The sequence below is a fragment of the Equus przewalskii genome, chromosome 19 (assembly GCF_037783145.1).
Source record: "Equus przewalskii isolate Varuska chromosome 19, EquPr2, whole genome shotgun sequence".
In the NCBI taxonomy this organism is placed as follows: domain Eukaryota; kingdom Metazoa; phylum Chordata; class Mammalia; order Perissodactyla; family Equidae; genus Equus; species Equus przewalskii.
The window spans coordinates 6,948,803-6,969,833 of NC_091849.1; the positions used below are offsets into that span (position 1 = coordinate 6,948,803).

Consider the following 21,031-nt stretch of genomic DNA (forward strand, 5'->3'; position numbering starts at 1 on the left):
ATTTCTAGTTTTTTTTGTAATAGCCATTCTAACAGGTGTGAGGTGATATTTCATTGTGTTTTATTTTCCACCAATTTCCTTTTATTCCTCAATAACCTTGACTCAGGTGTTACAATTCACATTTTGCAAGTGAGTAGACTGAGCCACAGAGATGTTAAGGCCATAATTAAGGTCACACAATTAGGAAGGGTCTAAACTGGGGTTCAAAGTAAAGTCCAGACTGGCTCCTGAGCCATAGCTCTTGCATGCTCTGCTGGGCTTCCTGGAGAGAAGGGCCTGCTCTCCTCCCACAGGGCTCCCAGGCCCTCACCAGCAGCTGGGAGGCCTTTCAGAGGGCCGGCGGCTGGGTACACAGTGCACACAGGCCTGGTGCTCCTGTCTGAGATTCCGATTCGTTTCACCCACACAAGCCCAGGCCATTTAGGGGTTCACACCACTTGGAGTGGTCTTCTGTGGCCTTGAAGGTTGGCCCAGCTGGCCCGGGAAGGCTGTCTATGTCATGTCCAGCACATGCTGGACCCCAGAGCAGTTGGAGGAGGGGATGCCAGGAGAGTTTTGCCAGGACTGGACCTGCAGGCTGCTGCCAAGGGCTTCTGCCAACCAGCCGGAGTGCAAGTCACCTCCAAAGTCTCCAAATCTGGCAGAGGTCTGGAAGGTGGCCCCTGCCTTTGATGTAAGTGTTACACTGCTCTTCTAGGGTCCAATGGTGAACATGGTGGCCCTTGACCCCCTCCTCCAGGCTTGGGAATTCCTGGGTGAAGGCCTCTTCCAGCATGTGTCCATACATCAGGGGGTAGGTGTAGGTCAACTGTCTGCCTACATTCTAGAACTAGGTGAGGGAAAGAGACATACTCTAGGAGGCTAGCTGCATGCAGCAGAGGAGGCAGGTGCAGGGAAGTGCAGGATGCTATGGACCAGCCAGAAGCCCTGTTCTTCGTCCAGGAGCAACACATCCTTTGTGTGCCCCCAACTGGAAGAGTCCTGAGTTCTACTGGATATAGGCAGCTAGTCACTGTATAGTAGGAAGGTAAGCTGGCTGGCATTGTTCCAGTACAGCAGCAGCAGGCTGTGGCCCACAGCTTCCACTAAGCTGTTGATGATCCCAGAGCCATGGTGCCAGCCCCAAGTCCTCATCCATGTACTTATACAGCAACCCCCTCTGCACTGCATCCCTGGGCCTGCTCTGGGCCCACAGCTTGTAGATGATAGTCCACAGGCTGCCTCAAGTCCCTGTTTCAGGTCAGTGCCCCTACAGTGGCCCACAACAGCACAACCAGGAGCAGTGGGCTCATCAGGGCCATGCGGCTAAGTTTGAGGAATCTGTGTTGGGCCCACGGGTGCCGGGTCATGAGTTGGGCCAGGCTACACCCCTGGTGACTTTCACTTCCCCAAATCCACCTGGGCACCTGGCTGGAACATCATGAGGATGGAGACTCCTCATTGTGGTTTTGATTTGCGTTTCTCTGATGATTAGCGATGTAGAGCATCTTTTCATGTACCTGTTGGCCATCTGTATGTCTTCTTTGGAAAAATGTCTATCCAGATCTTCTATTTTTTAATTGGATCGTTGGTTTTGCTATTGAGTTGTATTAGTTCTTTATATACTTTTGATATTATATCCTTACCAGATATACAATTTGCAAATATTTTATCCCACTCCATAGGTCACCTTTTCATTTCATTGATGGTTTCCTTTGCTGTATGGAAACTTTTTAATTTGATGCAGTCTCACTCATTTATTTTTGCTTTTGTTACTTTTGCTTTTGGTGTCAGGTTCAAAAACTCATCACCAAGACTGATGTCAAGGAGCTTACCACCTATGCTTTCTTCTAGGATTTGATGGTTTCAGGTCTTATGTTCAAATCTTTAATTCATTTTGAGTTAACTTCTGAGTATGATTTAAGATAGTGGTCCAGTTTCATTCTTTTGCATGTGGCTGTCCAATTTTAGCAAAAGCATTTACTAAAGAAACTATCCTTTTCCCTCTGTGTATTCTTGGCTCATTTTTCATAAATTAATTGACCAAATATGCATGGGTTTATTTCTGGACTCTCTACTCTGTTCTACTGATCTATATGTCTGTTTATATGCCAATACCACACTGTTTTAGTAACCAGAGCTTTGTAATATAGTTTGAAATCAGGGAGCACAAACATTTGGAAGTCAAATCACACACTCTTAACAAACTGATGTGTCAAAGAAGAAACCACAAGAGAAACTAGAAAATACCTTGAGATGAATGAAAACAAAAACACAGCATAACCAAACCTATGAGATGCAGCAAAAGCAGTACTAAGCAAGACATTTATAGCTATAAACAGCTACACTTAAAAAGAAGGAAGACCCCAAATCAATAACCTAACTGTATACCTTAGGTAACTAGAAAAAGAAGAGCAAAGTAAACCCAAAGCTAGAAGAAGGAATGAAGTAATAAAGATTAGAGTGGAGATAAATAAAACGGAGAGTAGATAAATAATAGAGAGGCTCAATGAAATCACAAGTTGGTTCTTTGAAGAGAACAACAAAATTGGCAACCCTTTACCTAGATTGACTAAGACAAAAAGAGAGAAGACTCAAATTACTAAAATCAGATTCAGTGCAATTCCTATGAAAATAATATATTATTTTTATGCAGTGAAATGTACAAATACTAAAAGTGCACAGTTCAATTAGTTTTAACAAATGTGTCCATCTGAGCAATCCACACCCTTGTCTAGACGAGAAAATTTCCATTCACCCCAGAACGTCCCCAGTGTCCCCTCTTGGTCAATTGCGACCACATCCTGCATTCCAAGCAACAATTTTCATATTCCTTTCACCTGAGTTTAGTTTTACCAGTACTTAAACTTCTCATTAACAGAATCATGCAGAAACCTCTGTTTTCAGCTTTTTTCATTCAATGTTTTTTAGGTTCATGAATGCTGTGCATGTGTTATTAATTCATTCCCTTTTATTTATGAATAGTATTCTGTTTTATAAATATACTATAGTTTATTTGCATGCACTTTTATTGATAAATATTTAGTTTTTTCCAGTTTCTAGCTATTGTATATGAAGCTGCATGAATGTTCTTGTACAAATCTTTTTGAGATATATTTACATTTCTCGAGTTAAATACCTAAAAGTATAATATCTGAGTGATAGGGTACTTGTGTTTTGTTGTTTTTTTTTTTAACTTTGCAAGAAATTTGTAAACTATTTTCTCAAGTAGTTACATAAGTTTACACTTCCACTATCAATGTATGAGATTCCCATTGCTCCATATCCTCATGAACATTTAGTATTTTCAGTCTTTTTATTGTTAGCCATTGTATGGCTCTTTAGCACTATATGTTGTGGTTTTAATGTGCATTTCGGATGACTAACAATGCCGAGCATTTTTAAATATGCTTATTTGCTACCAATACGTCTTTTTTGTTAAATGTCTGTTCAAATTTTTGCCCAATTTTATTTGATTGTTTTCTTATTGTTGCGTTGTAAGATTTTATATATATATGTGTGTATATATACAGATATGTATACATATATAAAAATATATGTGCATACTCTACATACAAGTCTTTTGTTAGATATGTGTATTGAGAATATTTTGTCCAGTCTGTGGTTTTACTTTTTGTTTTTTGTTTGTCTCTTGAGGAACATAAATTTTTCAATTTGATGAGTTTAATTTCAATAGTTTATATCATGGATAGTGATTCCTGTATCCTGTTAAAAAAATCTTTGACTTCCGAAGGTCACAAAGATATTCTCTTATGTTTTGTTCTATAAATTTATGTTTATCTTTCATATTTAGGTCTATGAAATACCTAGAATAAATTTTCGTGTATGGTGTGAGGTGAAATTTCCATACTTTTTTCAGTTGGTCCAGCACCATTTGCTGAAAAGGCTTTTTCCCTCTTTGAATTGCTTTGGTGAATCTATCAGAGATCGACTGATCACACACATGACGGTCCATTTCTGGACTCTTTATTCTGTCACATTGACTGATTTTCATGTTTTTATATAACTATCACAATGTCATAATTACTGTAATTTTAGCGTAAGTAGTGAATTCACACAGTATAAGTGCTCCAATTCTATTTTTCTCAAGATTGTTTTCACTATTCTAGGTTCTTTGAATTTCTTTGTGAATTTTAGAATCAGTTTTCTAATATCTATGGAAATTGATTAAGATTGCATTAAAATTTTACATCAAATTGGGAAGAATTGACTTCTTGATATTGTTGTCTTCTATTCTGTAAATATATCTTTCCATTTATTTGTCTTCTAAAATTTCTCTCATCAATGCTGTACAACATTTTCAGTGTATAAGCCTTGCGTATATTTGATTAAATTTATCCTTAATGATTTTCTGTTTTTTATACTATAGTAGATGCTATTTTCCAATTATTGATACATAATATATAGAAACATAGTTAAGTTTTATATATTGACCTTGTATCCTGTAACTTTGTTGAATTCAATTTTTTTTTTTAGTTCTTGGCATTTCTTCTTATAGATTTCTTAGGACTTTTCACAGGAGAATGATATGATCCATAAATAAAGATAATTCACTTCTTTCTTTCCAATCTGTGCCTTTTATTTCTTTTTCTTGCTTTGTTACACTGGCTAAGATCTCCAGTACAATTTAAAATAGAAATGATGAAAGCAGACATTCTTGGAATATTCTCAGTCTTGGAGGTAGGGTTGTGTATTTAATCTTTCACTATTAAGGATGATGTTAGAGATCTCGTCAAGATGGTGCTGTGAGCAGACGTTGAACTCACCTCCTCCCACGAACACAACCAGGTTACAACAATTTTGGGAAGAATCACCCTGGATTGAAAACTGAAAGCTGGATAAAAAGAACCCCCACGACAAGGGACAGTCCTGACGAAGGCAGAAGAGGCAGTAACTCTGGCCAGAGAGGAAAAAAGCCACCTTCGGGAGCAGCAGAGCTTCTCAGCTGGCCAGGTGGGAGCCATCCTAAGGTACGAGCCCTCCCTGGAGGAGTGAGGTCCGGAGCAGGGGCAATACTACTATAAACATCCCTCAGACTCAGCCCAGTTGAGACAGGGGTCTTACTGTCTGGCTTTGTTGGCTATTAACTGCAGCGAGGACACCCCCAGAAAACTATCTCCAAAAGCCGAAAAGATCTGGGTCTTAAAGGGCCCACACACAAACTCACTCATTGCAGCAACCTGAAATCACCAGAGAGAAGGCTGACTGTCCTTTGGTGAAACGAGACTCACCTGGTGGGCTCTGGGGGCACCTTGGTGAGAGGAGGGTCCTCTCCAGAGACTGAGACATTGGTGGGGGCCATTGTTCTGAGCTGGTCCAGGCATGCTGACACCGACACCAGTGGGGGCCATTGAGGAGCATCCCTTGGGCTGTTAGCCCAGAGGTTTGCCACACCCACTACAGCACAGATTAATCCAGTTCAGCCAGGGCAGGCAACCCGCCCTAGGGACTGGCCCCGCCTAACAGCAAGCCCTCAGGCTACTTTTCAGCCTGCATTGACTGAGTGCCGTGATCCTCTACAGGCAGGCAAGGGTGTCTGCCTCTGTGGGGCAGGGCCTGTGAGAGGACCAGGTGAACTGTGGGGAGCATTGGGGGAGGCGGGGGCCTCTGCCGTGTGGCATTGGGGTATGCTCCAGGGGGTTGAGAAGTGTGCATGGACCAGGACTGTGTTGACAGTGTATGTGGTCTGGTGGGGGGTGAGGCTTATCAGCGCAGAAGACTTGTGCTTCACAAATAGCCATAAAAAGGATCAGCCCCACCTTCCACAGCATGAAACAATTGAGTGCCCCCATGGCAAGGGCTAGGCCCACTCAGCTGCACTCCTAAGAGAATTGACAACAGCCTTGTTGACCTCAGGCCTATCACAACTGTACGCCCCTGAGCCTGGCAACCAGCTACACTGGGTGCCAACCCAATTAAGAGGACAACTGCAATAAGAGTGTACTGATAGACTTTGTAGCCAACAGTGCTGAGGCCCCTCCAAACCGGATTTACAAACAGCTAGCCAGGGAAGGAAAGATTAGACTCCCTGGGTACCTGTAGTGGGAGCAACCCTGCCACAGCAGAAGAACACAAGTAGCCCACAAAGGGGTCACTCCTGGTTCTTATGGACTGGTGATGAGAGGGAAGCACACTGCTGGGCCTCAAAAGGCATCTCATACATAAGGCCACTTCTCCAAGATCAGGACACGTAGCCAACTCACCTAGTACAAAGAAAATAGCACAAAGAGGCATAATGAGGAGGCAAAGGAATACTTTCCAAGCAAGGGAACAGTACAAAACCCCAGAAAAAGAACTAAGTGAAACAGAAACTAGCGACCTACTCGACAAAGAATTCAGACAAAATATAATGAGGATGCTCACGGACATGTGGAGAAGAATGGATGAACACAGTGAGCACATCAGCAAAGAACTGTAAGATATTAAAAAAAAAATCAGAAATGAAGAACACAATACTCGAAATGAGAAATTCACTAGAGGGACTCAATAACAGAGTAGAGGAAGCAGAAGAACGGATCAGCGAGCTAGACGAAAGACTAGAGGAAATCACCCAAGCAGAAGAGAAAAGAGAAAAAAGAATTAGACAGAATGAGAACAGTGTAAGGGAACTCTGGGACAATATCAAGCATGCTAACATTCGGATGATAGGTGTCCCAGAAGGAGAAGAGAGAGACAAAGGGGCAGAAAATTTATTTGTCGAAATAATAGAGGAAAATTTTCCTAACCTGAGGAAGGAAACAGACATCCAAGTTCAGGAAGAACAGAGAGCTCCAAACAAGAGAAGCTCAAAGAGGCCCACACCAAGACATATTATAATCAAAATGTCTAAAATTAAAGACAGAGAGAATCCTAAAAGTAGCAAGAGAAAGGCCACAAGTGACATATAAAGGGAAGCCCATCAGGCTATCAGCAGACTTCTCAGTCAAGACCCTACAAGTGAGAAGAGAATGGCACAACATATTTAAAGTGTTAAAAGTAAAAAACCTACAACCAAGAATACTCTATCCATCAAGGCTGTCATTCAGAATGGAAGGAGAGATAAAGAGCTTCCCAGACAAGCAAAAATTAAAGGAGTTTATCACCAAGAAACCAGTTCTGCAAGAAATGCTGAAGGGACTTATTTAAGTGGGAAAGCAATGACCACAAATAGAGATAAAAAAAAAATTATCAAAAAAACCCAAAACAACAACAACAAAAAAAAACAGGCAATAAAATCACTTGTAAGGTAAAAGTATAGTAAAGGCAGCAGATCAACTACCTGTGAAGATAATATGAAGGTTAAAAGACAAATGTACCAAAATTACCTATTTCAATGATAAGAGGGTAACGGATAGACACACACTAAACAAAAGACTATATATGATGTGAAAAACATATAATGTGGGGAAAGAGGTCAAGCTAAAGAGTCTATCTACTCAATATAGACTGTTATATACATAGTATATTAAATAGGATCCTCATGGTAACCACAAACCAGAAACCTATAATAAGCAGGAAAAAAAGTAAAAGAAAAGAAATCAAGCATATTACTAAAGATAGCCATCAAACCACAAGGGAAGAGAGCAAGAGAAAAAGAAAGGAACTGAGAGGAACTACTAAAACACCCCAAAAAAAGAAAAAGTGACAAAATGGCAATAAATACATATTTATCAATAGCTACTTTAAATGTCAATGGACTAAATGCTCCAATCAAATGCCATAGGGTGGCCAACTGGATAAAAAAACAAGATCCATGTATATGCTGCATGCAAGAGACACACTTCAGACCCTCAGACACTCACAAACTGAAAGTGAAAGGACGGAAAAAGATATTCCATGCAAATGGCAAAGAAAAGAAAGCAGGAGTAGCAATACTTATATCAGACAAAATAGACTTTAAATCAAAAACTGTAATAAGAGACAAAGACGGGCACTACATAATGATAAAGGGAACAATCCAACAAGAAAATATAACACTTGTAAATATCTATGCACCCAACATAGGAGCACCTAAATATATAAAGCAATTATTAACAGACATAAGAGGAGAAATAGACAGTAACACAATAATAGTAGGGGACTTTAACACTCCACTTACACCAATGGATAGATCAACCAAACAGAAGATCAATAAGGAAACACTCGCCTTAAAGGACACATTAGACCAGATGGACTTAGTAGATATATACAGAACATTCCACCCAAAAACCACAGAATACACATTCTTTTCAAATGCCCATGGAACATTCTCCAGGATTGATCACATATTAGGCCACAAAACAAGTCTCAATAAATTTAAGAAGATCAAAATAATACCATGCATCTTTTCTGACCACAAAGGTATGAAACTGGAAATCAACTACAGAAAGAAAACCAGAAAAGCCACAAAAATGTGGAGATTGAACAAAATGCTACTGAACAATGATTGGGTAAATGAAGAAATCAAAGAAGAAATCAAAAAATTCCTGGAGACAAATGAAAATGAAAACACGACATGCCAAAATCTGTGGGATACAGCAAAAGCGGTTCTACGAGGGAAGTTTATAGCAATTCAGGCCTACCTCAACAAAGAAGAAAAATCCCAAATAGACAATCTAAAAGCACACCTAAAGGTACTGGAAAAAGAACAACAAACAAAGCCCAAAATCAGCAGAAGCAAGGAAATAATAAAAATCAGAGCAGAAATAAATGAAATAGAGACTAAAAAAACAATAGAAAAAATTAATGAAACCAAGAGCTGGTTCTTTGAAAAGATAAGCAAACCTGACAAACCCTTAGCTAGACTCACCAAGAAAAATAGAGAGAAGCCTCAAATAAATAAAATCAGAAATGAAAGAGGAGAGATTACAATGGACACCTCAGAAATACAAAAGATAATAAGAGAATACTATGAAAAGCTATATGCCAATAAACTGGATAATCTAGAAGAAATAGATAAATTCTTAGATAATACAACCTTCCAAAACTGGACCAAGAAGATGTAGAAAATTCGAATAGACCAATCACCAATAAGGAGATTGAAACAGCAATCAAAAACCTCCCAAAAAATAAAAGTCCAGGACCAGATGGATTCCCTGGTGAATTCTACCAAATTCAAAGAAGACTTAATACCTATCCTTCTCAAAGTCTTCCAAAAAATTGAAGAGGAGGGGAGCCTTCCTAGCTCATTCCATGAAGCCAACATTATCCTGATACCAAAACCAGACAAGGACAACACAAAAAAAGAAAATTACAGGCCAATATCACTGATGAACATTGATGCAAAAATCCTCAACAAAAGACTAGCAAATCAAATACAAGAATACATTAAAATATCATCCATCATGATCAAGTGGGTTTCATTCCAGGGATGCAGAGATGGTTCAACATCCGCAAATCTATCAACGTGATACAGCACATTAACAAAATGAGGAATAAAAATCACATGATCATCTCAATAGATGCAGAGAAAGCATTTGATAAGATACAGCATCCATTTATGATAAAAACTCTAAGCAAAATGGGTATAGAAGGAAAATACCTCAACATAATAAGGGCCATATATGACAAACCCACAGCAAATATCATTCTCAATGGAGAAAAACTGGTTCCTGTCCTCTAAGAACAGGAACCAGACAAGGATGCCCACTGTCACCACTCTTATTTAACATAGTATTGGAAGTCTTAGCCAAAGCAATCAGGCAAGAAAAAGAAATAAAGGGATCCACATTGGAAAAGAAGAAGTGAAACTGTCACTCTTTGCAGACGACATGATTTTATATCTAGAAAACCCTAAAGAGTCCACTAAAAATCTTTTAGAAATAATAAAGGAATACAGTCAAGTTGCGGGAAACAAAATCAATGTACAAAAATCGGGTGTGTTTCTATACGCTAACAATGAAGTAGCAGAAAGAGAAATTAAGAATACAATCCCGTTTATAATTGCAACAAAAAGAATAAAATAGCTAGGAATAAACTTAACCAAAGAGGTGAAAGATCTGTACACCGAAAACTATAAAACACTGTTGAAAGAAATCGAAGAAGACACAAAGAAATAGAAAGATATTCCATGCTCTTGGATTGGAAGAATTAACATCTTTAAAATGTCCATACTTCCTAAAGCAATCCATAGATTCAACGCAATCCCTATCAAAGTTCCAACAACATTTTTTACAGAAATAGAACAAAGAATCCTACAATTTATATGGAACAACGAAAGACCCCAAATAGCCAAAGGATTCCTGAGAAAAAAGAGCAAAGCTGGAGGTATCACACTCCCTGATTTCAAATTATACTACAAAGCCATAGTAACCAAAACAGCATGGTACTGGCACAAAAACAGACACAGAGATCAATGGAACAAAACTGAGAGCCCAGAAGTAAACCCACATGTTTATGGACAGCTAATATTCGACAAGGGAGCCAAGAGCATACGATGGAGAAAGGAGAGTCTCTTCAATAAATGGTGTTGGGAAAACTGGACAGCCACATGCAAAAGAATGAAAGTAGACCATTCCCTTACACCATGCACAAAAATCAACTCAAAATGGATTAAAGACTTGAATGTAAAACCCGAAACCATGAGATTTCTAGAAGAAAACATAAGCAGTATGCTCTATGACATTGGTCTGAGCAGCATATTTTCAAGTCCCATGTCTGACCGGGCAAGAGAAACAAAAGAAAAAATGAACAAATGGGACTACATCAAACTAAAAAGCTGCTGCACAGCAAAGGAAACCATCAACAAAACGAAAAGACAGCCTAACAATTGGGAGAAGATATTTGCAAACCATATATCAGATAAGGGATTAATATCCAAAATATACAAAGAACTCATACAGCTCAACAACAAAATACCAACAACCCAATTAGAAAATGGGCAAAAGATCTGAACAGAGATTTCTCCAAAGAAGATATACAGATGGCCAACAGGCATATGAAAAGATGCTCAACATCATTAGCTATCAGGGAAATGCAAATAAAAACTACAATGTGGTATCACCTCACTCCGGTCAGAATGGCTATAATTAACAAGACAGGAAACAACACATGTTGGCGAGGGTGTGGAGAGAAAGGAACCCTTGTTCACTGCTGGTGGCAGTGCAAACTGGTGCAGCCACTATGGAAAGCAGTATGGAATTTCCTCAGAAAATTAAGGATAGATCTACCACATGATCCAGCTATTCCACTGCTGGGTATTTATCCAAAGAGCTTGAAAACACAAAGGCATAAAGATACTTGCACCGCTATGTTCATTGCGGCATTATACACAATAGCCAAGACATGGAAGCAACCTAGGTGCCCATCAAGGGACAAATGGATAAAGAAGATGTGGTATTTATACACGACGGACTACTACTCAGCCATAAGAAATGACGAAATCTGGCCATTTGTGACAACATGGATGGACCTTGAGGGTATTATGCTGAGTGAAATAAGTCAGAGGGAGAAAGTCAAATACCATATGATCTCACTCATAAGTAGAAGATAAAAATGACACAAAAAAACACCACATAGCATTGGAGATTGGACTGGTGGTTACCATTGGGGAATGGGGGTAGGGGGGAGGGCAAAAGGGGTGATTAGGCTCACATTTGAGGGGATGCACTATATTTAGTGTCCGAGTGGTGAACATGATGTAATGTATACAGAATTCGAAATATGATGTACACCCAAAAATTAAAATTAAAATTAAATTAAAGAAAAAAAGAAAAGAAAAGAAAAGGATGATGTTATTTTTCAGGTTTTCACAGATATCCTTTATCAAGTTGAGGAAGTTTCATTCTAATTGTCTGAGAATTATCATCATGAATGAGTTTTGCATTTTGTCAAATGCTTTTTCTGCATCTCTCAAGATGATCATATTGTTTCCTTTACTTTGTTAATATGGTGAATTGTATTGTTTTATATTCAAATGTTAAAGTATTAATACTTGAGAATCATAGATGTTCATAGATATTATCCTTTATGTATGTTTCTGGGCTTAATTTGCTAATGTTATGTAAATGATTTTTGCAATGTGTTCATGAGCATATTGGTCTATAGTTTTATTTTATTGTAACATCTTTATCTGGTTTTGATATCAGGGTTATGATGTCTGATAAAATAAGTTAGGAACTGTCCTATCATTTTCTGGCCTGAAAGAGTGTTTTATAAGCTTGGTATTATATCTTCCTTAAATATTTGAAAATATTCACCAGTAAAGCAATCTGAGCCTGAAGTTTTATTTGTGGAAATGTTTTTAATTACAAGTTCAATTTCTTTGCAAGATGCAGTGCTATTCAGATTTTCTATTTCTTTATGTGTTCATTTTAGTAAGTTATATCTTACAAGATTTTTGTACACTTGGGTTGTCTAATTTATCTGCATAAAGTTGTTCATAATATCATCCTACCTTTCTAACGCCTTTAGTATCAGTAGGAACTTCCCTTCTTAATTCCTGATACTGACAATCTCCTCTCTCTTTTTATTCTTGATTAGTCTACCTAGGAGGTTATCAATTTTATTCAGCTTTTCCAAGAACCAACTTTAGGTTTGCTTGATTTTTTTTTATTGTTTTTCTGTTTTCTATTTTATTGTGTTTTGCTCTTTATTATTTTCTTCCTTATACTTACTTCAGTTTAATTTGTCCCTTTTTCCTAAATTCTTAAAGTGAAAGTTTAGATCATTGATTTTAACATATCTTCTTTTCTAATATAAACATTTAAAGCTATAAATTTATTTCTAAGTTCTGCTTTGCTACATATCACATATTGTAATGTTGCTGTTTTGGCTCAAATGTAATCTTTTCTTTTACCAGGGGATTATTCAAGATAAATTATTAATTTCCAATTATTTGGGGATCTTTTTAGAATTTTTTGTTATCGATTTCTAGTATACTTTCATTGTGGCCAGAGAATATATTCTGTTGTTTTCAATCCTTTGAAATGTACTGACACTTGTTTTATAGGCTATCTTGTTGTATAAATCTGTCATGATGAACGTTGCATGTGCACTTGAAAAGAACATATTCTGAACATCTTGCATCTACTGATCTATAAAATCCAGCTAGATTAAGCTTCTCAATAAAGTTGTTCAAAATTCAGTCTACCTTTTCTATCAAATATTGATGAGGAGTTTCCAACTGTAATGGTGGATTTGTCTATTTCTTCCTTTGGTTCTGTCAGTTCTTCCTGAATGTATTTTGAAACTGTTTTATTAGATGTGTGCACATTTAGGATTGTTACGTCTTCTTGAAGAGTTGGCCTTCTTATTGTTATGAAGCGTCCCTCCGTATTCTGGTAATACTTCTTGTACTGAACTTCATTTACTCTGATATTAATATAACCACTCCAGCTTTCCTATACTTAGCGTTTTCATGGTAAATATTTTTCATCCTTTTATTTTAGCTCACATCTTTACATTTAATATACATTACATTTAGTACAGTTACGCATTACTTTTTAATGCAGTCTGACGTTCTCTGCTTTTTAATTGGAGTGTTTGTTGATTGATATGATTGAGTTTAAGTCTGTCATCTTGCTATTTTTTTTAGTTATCCCATTTGTTCTTTGTTTCTCTTTTTCTCCTTTTCTGCCTTCTTTTAATTGCAGTCTTTTTTAGTAATCCATTTTATCTTTGTTATTAGTTACTTTTGCTTTAAACAGGCAATTATCTTTTAAGAAACACATATATAAAAGAAAAACTTTTTATATTCATTCATATATTTATTATATCTGGTGCTTTGCATTCCTTTTGAAGATCTGAGTTTCCATTTGTATATGTTGTCCGCTAATCCTAGAGGTTTGCTCATTTCAAAGGGAGAATTTGGTCCTTTTCTAATACCAGGCACAGAGGAATGCCGAATCTCATCTGCTCACCATTGCTATTTTTTAGCATTATTACCCAGTGTTGGTTCTGAAGCTTAGTGCTGCATAATGCTTTGGTGCTTGTGTGTTTTGTAGCATTGCCAGTCCAGGTTTCCATACAGACACAACAGTTGTTTGAGAGAGGATAATTCTATACCTTCAGCACTAAATTAAGTCAAGGATGCTTCACACCTCAACATCACAGCTTTCAGAGCCAGATCTTCTTGTTCATAGATACAGATTCTCAGGATACAGCCTGGTGCTAGAAAGACTGGGTTTGGCTCTCATTTCAGCATTCAGCATCCCATGGATCTAGAGCCACTGGCCCCATTTTCTCCCCCATGACCACTCTCTCTCACGAGTGGAGTCATATTGGTTTCCTTAGGGCAATTGAAACTAGTCCTCCCACTGTGTGAGCAAACACACACACATGCACATGCATGCATGCACACACACACGCACATGCATGCACGCTCACACGCACATAATGCTGCACTTCCGATATAGGCCACTCTGAGGATCCCAAAGAAATTTTCTGTCCCCGTCCAAACTGTGGCTATAGCTATTATAGCTGACAACTCCTCATTAATCCAAAGATTGATATCAGTCACATTAAAACACCAACACTCAAAAGTTTTGCTGCAATGAAATAGTGCATTTTAGAGCTCATAGCTCTTTCCACTCTAAACTCCCACTAACCTACAAATATTTCCAAATTTAATACTATATACTTAATATTTGGATATATATGTGTATGTGTGTGTATGTCTAAAAAGAGAACTCTTTCTTAAGTTCTCTATTAAAAATCATTGCCTCCTTGTCCAAGTAGCTGAGGGCAGAGACATTGGAAGCCAGTATGTCAGTACTGTTGCCACCTGAAAATCAGTCAGGGAGGAGAAGAGCAAATCTCAAAGATATTACATCAGTGAAATGATGTTTTAATTTACTAAGTGCATATTCAGCCATGTGAGAACATATTTTTGCAGAAAAGGTATACCATACTTCACCATAATCTCTCTCACTTTCACGGGCCGGAGAAAGGAGGTGTTAATGTAGTCAAATGGCTTATTCAAATCACATGAGGGTGAGGCAAGGAAACAAGAGAAGCGCCTGCCAATATTCACCAGTAAGCACACCGCAGTCCGGGTCTGGCCATGTGCACCCATCTGTCTTTTCCACCAGGTCTCTGGAGCTTTGCATCGACCCTGCCCTCCCTGGGAGAGCCCTACCTCCTGGCACACTCCTCAGGGACACAATCTCAGTTCTTCCCTCTGCCAGGAGGACTTGGCCCATCCATGGCATATTGATTGGAACTCAGTGGAAATTTTGAGTCCTTTTTTTTCTAAAGAAAGAAAAATACCCAGACACAACTGAAGAAAAACCCTTAAATTCTGTTCAGTTATCTGAGTTTGTGCCAGATTGGAGGGAACAACTTGCAAATTCTTCTTCAAAAGCTGTCAGAATATTTGCCTTAAGCTTGCTCTGACTCAGCTCTCTGCAAGAAAGACATGTTGCTGCAGCTGATTCATCAGTAAACTGCCCCTCGCTCAAGAGCAAGCAGTCACAGTCACCTCTGATTCCACTTGACCCAGTTCAAGAATGGGGTGCACGTGGTCGGAATGGACCACCACACAGCTCCCACAGGATCAGCACACCTTGAACTGCATGGGGCATGGCAGCGGGACTCATCTTCTTCACTCTTGGGTATGGGTTCATCCCAAAGGCTTTGAATAGAAACAAGCGTTTGTGGGGAAAGGCACAATTCAGAAAATGTCATATCACCAGGAGCTTCTTTTTTCATGATGAATTAACAAAAGTTTGTTTGAAAAGATGTCATCAGTACCAATCCAAAACATGATCTATAGGAGATGAAACCATAAAGCCATCCTCAAATTTTTTACAGAGTTTATCACTTTCTATAAATTGCTCTTTTGCACCATATAGCATCATCTAAAACATTAGCAGTCACCTTTTATTCCTATTGCTGAAAGAATAGATAGTAACCTATATGAATTTAAACATGTCTATTTCAATACACTCAACTGTGTTTGTCACGTGCACTCAATGTATACAACGTTCAGTAGCAAGCTACTAGCTATCAGAAAAACCCAGGCTTCTTTTTGCATTTGCATTTGAATCTATTAGCTCACATTTTGTTTTACGCGGGATGGGAGGAGAAAATTTGATCCCAGGGTCTGTAGTTTTCCTAATTACCAGAGGAGTTTCTATAAATTATATGGTATAATACTGGTAAATTTACTTACATACATAACAAATTCCATATGCTATAACAAATATAATAGATTCATGAAATAAACAACAGAATGTTTTACATACTTCTTGGTTGGAAGTTATGCATCAGGAAGATTAAATAAGAATTTTGTACTTAATATTGAGCCCACGAATAGGAAGATTTCTCTAGTCCTATTGAAGAGCTTTGGTAATTATCAGGACTGGTATAAATACAACAAAGACTTTTTTCCCTTTTGTCTATGTACCCTTTGCTCTCTGAGCTCTGATCTGAACTTGGTATTGTAAATATTCTTATTTTACAGGAAGGGTACTTTAAAATTCAAGCTACTTAATAGTCAACCTGATTGTTTCTTAAGGCTTCTCATATGCCACTGTGACTTATAATCTATTTTAATTTTATCCAAGGTTAAATCAAGTTTGTTTCTTTGTTTGCTTAGGGTTATAATTTCTATTTCTAATCAGTGAAGAGATGCAAATATTAATAAATCAGTGAGATTTAGTGGAGGGGTAGGAGTTCTGGAAGAGCAGCCCGAGGACTGATATACATCTGCTTCTCCATAAAAGCAGCAAAACAATGGCAAAAATCATCAAAACCAACTTTTTCAGAACTCCAAAAATTAACAAAAGGCTTGCAATGATTTTGCGACCTTTTAATTTGGCCTACTCCCATTGTCCTCTCCCTAGCTCCATAAGAGCCTTGCAGCCACTAGTTGGGGCTAACTTGATTTTGAACTTCTCAAAAACTCCTATGTCTAGATCAATGTCACTATTTGACTTGACATGCAGCTCCCTGCAAAAGCCATGTTTGCAGTCATTATTTGATGTGACTTGGAGCTTGTTCTGCCAGAAAAGCCCTATCCCCAGAGCATTTGTTGAAAGCAATCAATGGCAATTCTTTGGCATCATAGCTACCTGCAGATGTAACTGGGCCAAATCAGAGCTTGGCCAAAAACTTAAAAGGAAGATCTGGGGAATTAGATGTCCATAGAGGGCTTTGAAAAGCTGGGACATATTCCTAGGCATAAAGAGGGCCACACACATGTGCAGGGCTGGGTGCATCCCCCAGAAACACCTGAAAGGACCCCAGTCTCCCATTTTTGGCTGAATTTTAGGCCCTGTACAAGCAGGAAGTGGAGGCTAAGACGGTTGTAAACTACCGGAGCATTGAAAGCATGCCCCAACACACACACAGAGCCGCTCAGCTCTTATTGGTTGAAGACACGTAAGGAAATCTCTGGCTAATCATTAGATGACCATTAAGCTAAGGAAGCAAAGACTTTAGTGACTTAAAAATACAGGGAATATAGACTTTACCCAGTTAATTAAGGAACATCAGTAAATACGTAAACAGCAGTAACAACAAAATAGTGACGACAACAACAACCTCTACAAAGTGGAGTGGAATCTGATATCCAGAGTTGCCACATTAGATACCTAAAAATGCCTATTTTGTACAAAAAATAAAGAAATATGCAGAGAAACAGGAAAGTAAGGCCCATGGTTAACTGATTTTTGATGAGAGAGCCAAGACAATTTTACGGGGAAAATACAGTCTTTTCAACAAACGATGCTGAGATGACTAGATATCCACATACCAAAGAATGAAATTGTACCCTTATATCATACCGCACACACATGCACACACACGCAACGCCTCAAAATGCATCATAGATCTAAATGTAAGAGCTAAAACTATAAAATTTTTAAAAGAAAACATAGGAGTAAATCTTTACGACCTTAGCTTAGGCAATAGTTTCTTAGATATGCCATCAAAAAGCAAGAACAATAAACGGAAAAATAGATAAATTGGACCTCATCAAAGTTTAAAACATTTTGCTGCAAATCACACATCAACAGTGAAAAGACAACCCACAGAATGGGGGAAAATATTTGTAAATCATACATCTGATAAGGGACTTTATTCAGAATATGTAAAAATGTCTTACAACTCAATAATGAAATGATGAATAATTCAATCAAAAATGGCTAAAAGATCTGAATAAACATTTTTTCAAAGAAGACATAAGAATGGCGAATAAACACATGAAAGCTCCTCAACATCATTAGTCGTTAGGGAAACGCAAATTAAAACCACAGGGTGATACCACTCCACTCCCACTAAGATGGCTACAATCAAAAAGACAGACAGTAACAAGGGTGAGTGAGGATACAGAGAAATTGGAACCCTCATACTTTGCTGGTGGGGCCACTTTTGAAAACAGTTTGACAGCTCCTCACACAGAGTTAAACATAGAGTTCCCGTGTGACACAGCAATTCCACTCCTAGGTATATACCTGTGGTAAACAGAACAATGGCTTCTCAAAGATGTCCACGTCCCAATCCCTGAAACCTAAGGAATTTTGCACCTGTGATTAATTGTCTTGAGATGGGAGATTGTCCTGGATTATTTGTGTGTATCCAATACAATCACGAGGGTCTTTACAAGAGGGAGGCAGGATGGTCAGTTAGAGAAGGCAATGTGACAATGGAAGCAGAGAAAGAGATGTGACAACAGAAGCAAGAGAAGGAGACAAGATGATGTTAACTGAAGTGGGAGTGATGCCATTGCCGGCAGGAGCCAAGGAGTGTGGATGGCGTCTGGAAGTTGGAAAAGGTTTCCTGGAGCCTCCAGGAGGATAACAGCCCTGCCAACACCTTGATTTTAGCCTCGTGAAACTGATTTCGAACTCCAGATCACCAGAACTACAAGATAATAAATTCATGTTGTTTTAAGCCACTAATTGTGTGGTAATTGTCATAGCAGTGGTGGGAATCTAATACAATACCCAGGAGAAATGAAAATATACATCCACACGAGAACTTGTATACACATGTTCTTACAGCATTATTCACAATAACCAAAAAGTGAAAACAACTCAAATGTCTATTAACTGATGAATGAATAAACAAAATGTGGTATTTCCAAACAATAGAGTGATAATTGAAATAAAAAAGAATGAAGTACTGTTACATGTTACAATGTGAATAAACTTTGAAAACATTATGCTAAATGAAAGAAGCCAGTTATTTATATGAAATGTACAGAATGGGCAAATCTATAGGAACAGAAATAAGTTAGTAGGGGATGGGGAGTGACTGCTGATATGTATGGGGTTTCATTTGGGGATGGTAAAATTGTTCTAAGTTGTGGTGATCGTGGTACAACTCTGTGAATATACTAAAATCCTTTGAATTATATACTTTAAGTGGGTGAATTTCATGTTATGTGAATTACATATTAATAAATGTATCAATAATCTGCAGCAAAATACAAATGCTCACCTCTCTCTACTTCACAGCAAAGTAATTCAAACATACAGCAAAAAATAAAGCATTGATTTTTATCTCTCAATTGGAATTTTAGTTTTATTCTAAGTATTAGCTAACCCCACAGTGAATGCTAAGTTAATTGATTTACCTACTCACTCAACAAATAAATGCCTCCTTTGTGCCATACCCTGGCTAGGCTCTGGACCATAAGTACCAATGGAACAGGCTTACCAATTTTTTTAAATCTTATTCATACAAGGACAGTAGGTCTGCTGCCTTCTTCTCAACTAATAATATATCTTGAATATGTCATATTTCACCACTTCTATTATTCCTTATGTAATAGGGCAGATCCACATTGTTGGTATAGATTAGTTTAAATTTGCTTACTTTATGGGATTATTGGCCAGTTCTAAATTGTTGATACAGGTTAGGTTTAACCTGTTTACACACATATGCCTCACTACTCATGCTGGAGTATTTCAAATACAGTATAACAACATTAATCAAATGCTTAGAAAAATAAATGTGTAACTGAATTAATGCCATGAATGAAATGTTTAAGGAGTTAAGAGAGCAACTATCATCTTGTCTCTTAGGTCAAAGAAGTTCTTTCCAAGGAAACAAGCAGGAAAGTGTTTCAGGAAGGCAGAAGACGTGGGAGCTCCAGAGACCAGAGGTTTGCTCACTACAGGAAGAAGCCCAGTGTGGCCAGCGCTGACGAGCAAGGAAGCAGCGGCAGGAGCTCTTGAAGGACCTTTCATGGCAGAGATTGGTAGGGGTTCCTCAACTTTCATTTTCAAAATCTCCATTATGAATACCCAACTATTAACACCTACTTCTATTGTGTACTTGGATTAAAGACTCTATATCCTACTTCCTTTGCAGCTAGGTGTGGTAGTGTGATAAATTTGTGGACAACTCGAGGTAAGCAGAATGGTGTCTTAGGGAGAGATGTGTTTTTTAATGTCACATCCTCCTTCCAGTTAGCTTGACATGGACAGGACAGCTGGAGATTAGGCAGCCATCTTGACCGTGAGTGACAGCTGCATGCTGCAAATGCCAGGGCAAGAGAGAAGCAGTGTAGGTCTTGGATATGATGTTATACAAAATCAGCCCCAATCTGCCTACCTCTTATTTCTCTTTTGTGTAAAGAAGAAATCTCGATCTTGCTAATCCACTGTTATCTTAGATTTTCTGTCCTTCGCGGTTAAACATAATCTCACTTAGTACACTGTCAAGGATTTGTTAGTCTCTCCTGCAAGCACACAGAAGATCATAAAGGTTATGACTTAGTTGCTTTATGCTTTAAAAGATCACTTTGGCTGTCACGTGAAGGATTGAAGTGGGAAAATATTGGATAGAGGGAGACCAAGTGGGAAACTATTATAATAATGTAGGTTAAAGATGTTGGTAAATTTAAACTAAAACAGTGTCAGACAAAAAGAAAAAAATGAATTTGAGATATATTTAGGCTAGAGAATCAACAGTACTTGGTTACCGATCACTGTAGGGAGGGAGGAAAAGGGAGGTGTTAAGGATGACTCCAGTCTTTCTAAGATGAGCGATGGGTGGGCTGAGGTGCTATTTCCTGAAATGGGAGACACTGGAGGAAGAGCGGTCTTAAGCAAAAGATCAAGAGTTTAATTTTGGACTGAGAAAGTCTGAAATGGCTGAGGCTATGGCAAGTCTGTAGCTGGAA

The 21,031-nt window shown here is 38.3% G+C and overlaps 1 pseudogene; it reads right to left on the reverse strand.

The window, feature by feature from the left end:
• Positions 1-397: 397 nt before the first annotated feature.
• LOC139077418 (deoxyribonuclease-2-alpha-like) overlaps positions 398-21,031 on the reverse strand; it is a 69,376-nt pseudogene continuing 48,742 nt past the window's right edge.